General features: G+C 40.4%; 1 long non-coding RNA gene across 1 annotated transcript; it reads left to right on the forward strand.

The window, feature by feature from the left end:
* Positions 1-2,199: 2,199 nt before the first annotated feature.
* On the forward strand, positions 2,200-8,108 carry LOC142469182 (uncharacterized). The gene is made up of 2 exons (XR_012788984.1): positions 2,200-4,177; positions 7,228-8,108. It is a non-coding gene; the product is annotated as an uncharacterized LOC142469182 (long non-coding RNA).
* The last annotated feature ends 2,025 nt before the right edge of the window (positions 8,109-10,133 follow it).

Consider the following 10,133-nt stretch of genomic DNA (forward strand, 5'->3'; position numbering starts at 1 on the left):
CAGAAATAAAGGAATATCCCTTTAAGACACTAATTAAGTGTTGATCCTATCAGTACACATGTTAGGGTATATAATCTAGCCATAGTATCATCACCAACACTCCTGAAGAAATCCTAAGGGTAGAAACGCGTAGAGTGAAGGTGATTCACAGCCAGCCCTCAGAACCGGAACTCCCGAAGTCTCACTGACGTCACATCCGCCCTGCTGGGACGCAGGAGTGAGACGCACGCTGAGAAGAGGGAAGGAAAAACTGCACCAAGATACCGGAGGCGAGATGCATTGCGTATCTAAATGCTTTTAAATAGCATACATCATGTGAGTGTAGTGTTATATTTTTAACCACTTGAATACAGTTTTTAAACAGATCGCGCTATGTTGGCTTTTCTGTGTTTAACCATTTAAGGAATACATTCCCACACCGAGGTCCCAGTCAGCTTATCATCACTGCAGACATATACCCAAAGATACCTTTACGTACACAGTATCATCCTCACACTTGTGAGTATAAATAACAGCAGACTTAAAGAAGAATACATATTTATTTGTCACAATACTGCACCATCAGTTTTATTTTTTATATCTCCACATGTTTGCGCTTCCCTTTGATCACCACGTCGCCATATTCACCTGGGATTGAGAGAGCAGTCCTGCACTGGGTCACAGCAGCATTCAAGGATTTGTTTGTATCACTTATATTTATTCAATTTATGGTTTATATGTTAATATTGGATTAACACGTGTTTAAAGCTTATAATAGAGCGCCACGTTTAATATATCACTATTTGCACTAGTACTCAGGTTCTGCATGGATATAAAGAATCTTGTGGCAAAAATGCCATCTTCATGGCGGATACAGGTATATAGTGTTTCAACGTCACAGGTGACTAATATGGTGTCGTTGTCAACAAACACATTATCCAGCATTGAGAGTATATCCATGCTGTATATAAACACACAAAAATACGTCGCTGCACCAAACCAACGGACATAGAAACACAAATTACTTGGTGCAAGCGGGAAACCGATAGAAGCCACATAAATAATCAAAAGATTATACACAGCCCCCTGTAATTGCACTCAAGGTAAGTGACAAAATAAATGTGATGTCAATAGAGGCATGAGGCAGTGAATAGCCAAATCCTAGTATAGGATACACTAACAAAAAGGTCACACTACTATATAAAATAACAAAACTTTAATAATCTATACTGTAAAAACCAACGAAACACTATAAAAAATGCATAACAGTGCATTATTAAAATCCCCAGATGTGTTGGGTAACGGTGCTTATTGAACACTATGTGTTCCAAATAGCTATGAGGTAATCAAACGCTATATACCAGGCTACAGACTAGAGGGTACAAGTATACTCAATAGAAATGGGTAATGTAGTGTAAGAATACACCTTATAGGGCCTCTATGGGTAACCACTGTGTATGATAATGAGCTTATTCTCTCCTTAGACCAGCTCAATAAGGTCACAGCTAATAGAGGACCCCAGTATTGCCCACAACTCAAACGGCGTGTCCCCAGCAATACAAATCCCTGCTGCAAGATAAATCATACAAGCAGCGGGAGCGAGAAAAGAGGACCCGCAGTATGTAAATACACCCAGCAATGATTATGCAACTAAACACAGTGTGTATTACTACGTGTGCTCAATGGTGGATATATAAACCAGGTAAAATAAGGTCAAGGTGCATAGAGAATACTATAACTGCCCGCATGGAACGTATAACACTCAGGTAAGGCACACCACCAGGGCGTAATAAAGTATCCCTGGAACGTGTAAATCAAAGCGGGTCCCAGTTGGGCGCAATACGACCTGACAAACTGGAATCTCCTGCAGCCTGTTAGCTCCGTATGTAATTGGGAGCTGCCGTTACTCCAAAACACAGATCGCGCATGCGTCAGCGTAATGACATCACAGCGTTTCCCCGACGTACGTTTCGCGCGTCATCACGCGCTTTCTCAAGGGGGAGGAGTAAGTAGCGTGAGTAATCGGGTTGTGAGACCTTTTATACCCTCCCTGGAGGGGAGGGACAAGAGACGTATGCCTAATTGAATTAAAGAGGCATAACTGGCACATATGTAGTCGTCACATAAACATAAAGGAATCGGGGAGAGGGCGAAGGGAGGGGGGGGGGAAATAAAGGGGATCCTGAGGTGAGAATAGAAACTGACACAGTCACTAATGATGGAAATAAAGGGTATATACTGTGTAGGTCAGTCCATAGCAAACACACTAGTGAGACTAAGGGCTAAGGAGGCATGTAAATGATGCACACAAGGGGTATTATGAAGGCAATAAATGAGGCTGACAGAAAAAGTATGTATAATGTCAGAAGTGTAGGAATGAACTACACTTGGCGGAGCCGCCTAAAAAGTAAAAACGACTCCTTCTACGCTAAAAATTAAATATCTGTATACCAGGATCCCTCTAACCTTGTGAAAGGAATGAGGAAAAAATGAAGCCTTCATTAAGACCATGGGGTGCCAGTGTGTTTAGACAGTGGATCCAACGGCATTCATGTTGGCGTAGCTTGATATCCCAGTTGCCCTTACGTGGGCCCCAGGGTATGTGTGATATGCCGATGAACTTGAGGCAAGAGGAATCCCCAGAATGTGCATCATTGACATGCCTTGCCACTGGTTTATCCAATTTGTTTCGCACCGACCCAAGGTGCTCTAAAATCCGAACCTTAAGTGCCCTGTGGGTTTCGCCAATGTACTGTTTACCACATGTACACTGAATAAGGTACACCACACCTGTAGTTAGTGTATAAAAGGTCTCACAACCCGATTACTCACGCTACTTACTCCTCCCCCTTGAGAAAGCGCGTGATGACGCGCGAAACGTACGTCGGGGAAACGCCGTGACGTCATTACGCTGACGCATGCGCGATCTGTGTTTTGGAGTAACGGCAGCTCCCAATTACATACGGAGCTAACAGGCTGCAGGAGATTCCAGTTTGTCAGGTCGTATTGCGCCCAACTGGGACCCGCTTTGATTTACACGTTCCAGGGATACTTTATTACGCCCTGGTGGTGTGCCTTACCTGAGTGTTATACGTTCCATGCGGGCAGTTATAGTATTCTCTATGCACCTTGACCTTATTTTACCTGGTTTATATATCCACCATTGAGCACACGTAGTAATACACACTGTGTTTAGTTGCATAATCATTGCTGGGTGTATTTACATACTGCGGGTCCTCTTTTCTCGCTCCCGCTGCTTGTATGATTTATCTTGCAGCAGGGATTTGTATTGCTGGGGACACGCCGTTTGAGTTGTGGGCAATGCTGGGGTCCTCTATTAGCTGTGATCTTATTGAGCTGGTCTAAGGAGAGAATAAGCTCATTATCATACACAGTGGTTACCCATAGAGGCCCTATAAGGTGTATTCTTACACTACATTACCCATTTCTATTGAGTATACTTGTACCCTCTAGTCTGTAGCCTGGTATATAGCGTTTGATTACCTCATAGCTATTTGGAACACATAGTGTTCAATAAGCACCGTTACCCAACACATCTGGGGATTTTAATAATGCACTGTTATGCATTTTTTATAGTGTTTCGTTGGTTTTTACAGTATAGATTATTAAAGTTTTGTTATTTTATATAGTAGTGTGACCTTTTTGTTAGTGTATCCTATACTAGGATTTGGCTATTCACTGCCTCATGCCTCTATTGACATCACATTTATTTTGTCACTTACCTTGAGTGCAATTACAGGGGGCTGTGTATAATCTTTTGATTATTTGTGTGGCTTCTATCGGTTTCCCGCTTGCACCAAGTAATTTGTGTTTCTATGTCCGTTGGTTTGGTGCAGCGACGTATTTTTGTGTGTTTATATACAGCATGGATATACTCTCAATGCTGGATAATGTGTTTGTTGACAACGACACCATATTAGTCACCTGTGACGTTGAAACACTATATACCTGTATCCGCCATGAAGATGGCATTTTTGCCACAAGATTCTTTATATCCATGCAGAACCTGAGTACTAGTGCAAATAGTGATATATCAAAAGTGGCGCTCTATTATAAGCTTTAAACACGTGTTAATCCAATATTAACATATAAACCATAAATTGAATAAATATAAGTGATACAAACAAATCCTTGAATGCTGCTGTGACCCAGTGCAGGACTGCTCTCTCAATCCCAGGTGAATATGGCGACGTGGTGATCAAAGGGAAGCGCAAACATGTGGAGATATAAAAAATAAAACTGATGGTGCAGTATTGTGACAAATAAATATGTATTCTTCTTTAAGTCTGCTGTTATTTATACTCACAAGTGTGAGGATGATACTGTGTACGTAAAGGTATCTTTGGGTATATGTCTGCAGTGATGATAAGCTGACTGGGACCTCGGTGTGGGAATGTATTCCTTAAATGGTTAAACACAGAAAAGCCAACATAGCGCGATCTGTTTAAAAACTGTATTCAAGTGGTTAAAAATATAACACTACACTCACATGATGTATGCTATTTAAAAGCATTTAGATACGCAATGCATCTCGCCTCCGGTATCTTGGTGCAGTTTTTCCTTCCCCCTTCACGGCGTGCGTCTCACTCCTGCGTCCCAGCAGGGCGGATGTGACGTCAGTGAGACTTCGGGAGTTCCGGTTCTGAGGGCTGGCTGTGAATCACCTTCACTCTACGCGTTTCTACCCTTAGGATTTCTTCAGGAGTGTTGGTGATGATACTATGGCTAGATTATATACCCTAACATGTGTACTGATAGGATCAACACTTAATTAGTGTCTTAAAGGGATATTCCTTTATTTCTGGCTAAAGTGCAAGCTGTGCTATTAAAAGTCTCAAGTATCAGACATTCTAATTAGTACTTGATTTAGATGTTATGCAAATTGTTATGAATAAATGTGTATATATTGTTACAACATATTTCAAGATTACATATACGTTGATGTTATCTCCATATTACAACATATATGGAGTCCAAAACAGAAAAATATATAAACTACAATTTATTTAAAAATTAGAACTTGGCGTCACAGTAAAATTAATTGGAATATAAAATGTGTAATATTATGTATAAATCTATAATAACATTCTACATATCTTTCTAAATTAGAACCTGAGTACTAACCTTACAAACACATTAATACAACTCCTGGATTTCGTATTGAAACATAATTATTTTTTATTTAAAAATATTTATTATTTACAGATCAGAGGAACGGCTATGGGTGCAACATGTGCGCCCTCCTATGCAAATCTTTTCCTGGGGTGGTGGGAACGTGAATACAGCAGCGGCAGCTCTTATTCGAGCAAATGCCGCTGGCTGTATGAGGCTGGGAAGCGGGTAGCCGCGGCGCACTGTGACGTCACAGTCACAGGCGCGCCCGTCTTCCCCGTCTTCCCCGGCTTCCCCAGGCTTCCCCGACACCCCTGGACATCAAATTAAGGTAAGCAGGGGTGCGGGGAAACAGAGGGGCAGAGCAGAAGCCGGGCTCGGGGTCCGGAAGGATAGTAAATTGCGCGCGAGGTGGAGGGGGGGTGCGTGTGGGAAACGCGGCGGCGCGCGGATATTACTGGCGGCAGCTGGGGTAGATCCCGGCATGCCGCCGGCATTTAGTGCGATAAAGTATGTCGCTATTGTAGGTCTTTTCGGAAGCCAATAGTGAGTACACGTCCCATGTGCTGTTGTGGTTGAGATACATCAATGATATTTTCATTCTTTGGCAGGGCACTGCATCACTGTTGAAACAGTTCATCGATGTTCTGAATCACAACAGCATTAATATCAGGCTCACCTATACTTCAAGTGCAACTAACGTAAAATACCTTGACCTCAGTATCAGTGTTGCTTCTGATGGCCGTATAGTGACCGATATTTTTCGGAAAACGACATCCTGCAATACCATACTGCACGCAAGCAGTTTTCATCCTGCGCACCAGATAAGGGGAATACCCAATGGTGAGTTTATCAGACTTCGCCGCAATTGCTCGACTATGGATACTTTTAACACCCAATCCATAGAAATGAGCAAAAGATTTAAGGCAAGGGGTTATAGCCAATCGGCCATAAAACGGGGTCTTAAAAATAGTCATAAACTAGACAGACAAACTCTATTACAACCCAAACCCACACCAACTAAAACAATAAGGTTCATTGGAACTTACAATAACAAATGGAACAGTCTCAAAAACATCCTTCAAAAACATTGGGACATACTCTTGGTAGATCAGGATCTCCGGGCTATTCTGGGTGACAGAGTTAACCTCACTAGTAGGAGAGCACCTAACCTAAAGAATTTGCTGGTCAGGAGTCATTACACTACCCCTCCAAAAGTTACCTTTCTCAATCAAGTTAATTTAAAAGGTTTCTACAAATGTGGACATTGTTCCGCGTGTAGACACATGAAGCAGACTGATGTCTTTCATAACTCTAAAGGCACCAGAGACTTCAGAATCTTTTATTTTCTAAACTGTAAATCCAGGAATGTCATCTACCATCTGAACTGTCCCTGCGGCCTGATTTACATTGGCATGACCACCAGGGAACTTCGTGTAAGGGTTCTGGAGCACACACGTAACATTAAAAATGCAACCAAAGACCTGGCATGCTTCAAAAAAATCACCAGTGTGTCACGCCATTTCCGTGATGTGCACAACTCAGACCCTTCATCCCTGGTGGCCTTTGCCATTGATAAAATCAACATAGGCATTCGCGACGGTAATGTGGAGCAGCTCCTACTGCAAAAAGAATGCAGATGGATAGTTCAATTGGGGACCATGATTCCAACTGAATTAAATGACTATCTCAGTTTTGCAATGTTCCTTAACTTTTTACTCACTTAGAGACTCTGTCTTGTTTTATGCAACTTACCTTGCCTTCCCTAGAAATCTATCACTAAGTCTTAATCACACCTTATGGTTCATCTCTCCTTTGATCTTCCATACTTTATGCTTATGTGTAATATTATTAATATTTGGTATCTCACTTAGTAATATGTTATTTCATTACACATCCCTTAATATATTGTCAATATAATTACTCTTCAAATTAGTTTTATTTAACTTTTATTCATACCTCCTTGCTTTTCAACACCCTGCTTAGCAATTATGCTTATTTTAATCACATTATGTTATTTCCCATGCCCTTTTATGTCTGTATCTTTAAGGTTTACTGCCTCCTAAGTTCTGCTCGCTTTCACTTAGCAACAGCTGACGCGGTTCTATTTTTCAGAAATTCCTATTGGCTGTTTGCCGCGAGTGAACTTTTGGCGCGAAAACTGAGCCCTTTAAAGAGTGTTTGTTTATGCTGACATTGTACGCTCCCGGAAGAAGCCTTTTTGGCGAAACGGCCGTCGGAGCAGAGCTGTGACAGCACCCCCACCACCCTGTGACCCGTGTGCAACACCAGACTGCTTGAGATCCTCCTCTGTGATGTCGCTGATGCCATAACATGAGACTTTGGTCTGTATCACAGGACTTCCTTGCTGCCTTAATGGAGACGCTGGTCTTTATCACAGGACTTCCTCAGTGCCCTGTACACTATCTATCTGAAGTGCTCCATGTCCCTGGGCTACTTTCATGGAATCTTTGCTCATTACCTTTGAGCTCTGCATCTCTGGGGATTTTACATGAGTGCTATTAGTGCACTATTTGGACTTTTCTCTCCTGCTGCTTATTCCATATGTGCAGCTTAGTCCGGGCATCAATTTACAGAGCTGATTTGTAGCACATTATAGGGTCTAATTGTTATTCATTTTCAGCTGTGTGTCTTACCATCTCTCACCATCATTAAGAGGTTTATGTATATTTATTATATATTTTTTCTGTGGTCTGCATTTACTTACCATTCATATTAATTACTATCTATTGCATTAGATCGGCCGATCTTAGTCACACTACTGGGGGAAAAAATATTTTTCCCCTGGTTTTGTTATGGTATATTTGCAACAACATATTGTTACCTTGTTTTGGTTCTTACCAGACCTATTGTACCTTTTTGGTGTTTCTACGCTGTGTCACACAGCGATTTGTTATATGATCTGTGTGGGTCTGTTTTATGTGTTTTTTTTATACTTTTTGCTAATAAAGTCCATTTTTTTCTATTTTTCATTATACAGTGTTTGAGTGCACCTTTTTGACCCTACTTTTTCCTTTTCTATGTTATATATATATATATATATATATATATATACATACATATATATATATATATATATCTCCAAACAAGAATGACCTAGGCGTAAGTAAAAACAAGAAGAAAAACAAACATAGGGTAATACGTTCAAACAATTTGTCTACTAGATGGTACGATATGCACTTACAGCAGGTAGAATAAAATCAGGCCTTGTATCCACTCTGGGATCAGGAACAATGAATGATGATCCAGGACAGCCAGCAGCAACTCATCTACAGGAACCGTATCCTCGTGTGAAGTGTCACATATAAGAAGAGAAGTGGGACACATACATAGTGTAACACAGTTTATTATAAAAGTTAATAAAAAGACAATAAAGTAAAATACTCACACTTTGTGAGTTTGGGTAAAAGCGTTTGAGAATTTGGAGCTTCTCACACTCATCAGGGGTAAGTATCCGTGGACTTATACACAGCTCCAGTAGACTCGTAACACAATGTCCTTAGAACCACATGTAATGTTACTGTCTAACTTCCAGGGGTATGGAGTCATTTGTTTAGTCACTTCCAATGTTGTCCAGTGCTTCTGAGAGCGGGGTACTATTACAGTTGTAACAAAAAAAACGTAATTAAGGGCCTTGTGTCTCTAAGACCGCACTTGATGTGCTGGTTAGTACTCACACTACTCCAGGGGTATGATGGAGTATTTTACCCCTCGATCACTCTCTCACTTGTTGGTCTGTGGATCTCTCTGCATTCACTCACTGCTCCTCTCCTCCCTGGCCATCCGCCTGCACGCGGGTGCGTGGTGACGTCACGTCTCCTCGCGAGATTACGTCTCCAAATCTCCCGGTCGCTGTGTAAGTCTGCGTCCTGTACCAACTGATTGGAGACTTGTACCGAGCAGGTACACCGATAAAAATCACTGCCAGACAGCTAGAAATTGCTGGCTAATCTCCCCAATGTCCTGTGTTCACTCTCACTATGTCAAAAACCACGCCCTACGCGTTTCTCCTTTCGGCTTCGTCAGGGGATGATCTCACTGTGTGTCCCTATTCCTGTGTAGATATACCCTCCTCCATTACGTGATTGGCTATCTAGTTAATTAGTAATTACAAAAAGCACCTCTCAAATTGAAATTCTTAATTCCGTTTTGCATAAGAAAGTGTTCTATAAGGGTTTAGCTTAATAACTAATGTTAGCAATTTAAGTGCATTTAAGTATGTTACCAACTGGTGAATAAAGCAAATATTACATCAGTCTATATACATTTGCTATCCTTACAATTACACATAAACCTCTGATTCGAACTTAATAAAGAGCAAATAAATATAATTGATTAACCATTTGTGTCTTTCAATTTGGACAGGACTCACTATAGTTAAGTATTTTTTGGAAATACCTTCTTTAGAGAGGCTATATATTTGTATACCATATTACGTACTCATACTTTTTGTTGGACAATTTTGTATAAGTATTTGTAAATGGGATATATTATTCCACATATTTTCAATATGTTACTCATAGGGGGGTGGTGTAAATGTAAAACTCGTTACGTTAATTGTAACCACTGTATGATATAATGGCATTTCAAATAGGATAATATACACTTACATTCATTCATTAATTTGATACCTTTGGGTTACTTCGTTTAGGCCCAATGCATTTTATTGAGACCAAAACTTAATATAACGACGTATTTTTTGGATATATATTGACATGATGATGACATATGTATTGTATCAAAATCTACAAATGGTTGCATATTTGCCAACTAATGCTAGGCAATAATTTATTACATGGCATATTTAATGGAGATATTATATTCAGAGCAATAGCATATATAAATATATCTTACTAATACATAACAATTCTTACACACAAGTTGGAACTTGAATTTTCCAAAGGTTGTTTAACCACATCTTTATAGTTGTATGATTACAGATCTTAATCTTATATTTGGGAGAGGGATAATTTTATCATACTGTCATCCACTTTGTTTTT

Source organism: Ascaphus truei, chromosome 18 (assembly GCF_040206685.1).
Source record: "Ascaphus truei isolate aAscTru1 chromosome 18, aAscTru1.hap1, whole genome shotgun sequence".
Lineage (NCBI taxonomy): Eukaryota > Metazoa > Chordata > Amphibia > Anura > Ascaphidae > Ascaphus > Ascaphus truei.